The following is a 318-nucleotide window of genomic DNA, read 5'->3' as shown; positions in this document are numbered from 1 at the left end:
GCCATTTACCTTATTGCCACTCCTCACTATGGCCTACTTAAAGGGTGACTTACGGAGGATGTGGTCTGAGCCCTTCCACTCCAAGTCCAGCAGCTCCCGGTTCTTGGAAGTATGATGACCGCAGGAGAGGTGACCAGAGCGCTATGCTTGCCCTTTTCTCTCATCGCGTGGTTTTGTTCCCTCTACAAGCTGGCCTGACTCAGAGGCATGCCTGCTCACGGAACTGCAGTGTGACTGGAGTTGGTGTCCAAGGCCAGCGTTCGCAGAGGGAACTGGAGCCATGCGCAGCCCTTCTCTTCTGTGCTCTGGGAGAGTGGA

This window comes from Mastomys coucha, chromosome X, assembly GCF_008632895.1.
Source record: "Mastomys coucha isolate ucsf_1 chromosome X, UCSF_Mcou_1, whole genome shotgun sequence".
NCBI classification, from domain to species: Eukaryota; Metazoa; Chordata; class Mammalia; order Rodentia; family Muridae; genus Mastomys; species Mastomys coucha.
This window is presented reverse-complemented; position numbering follows the sequence as displayed.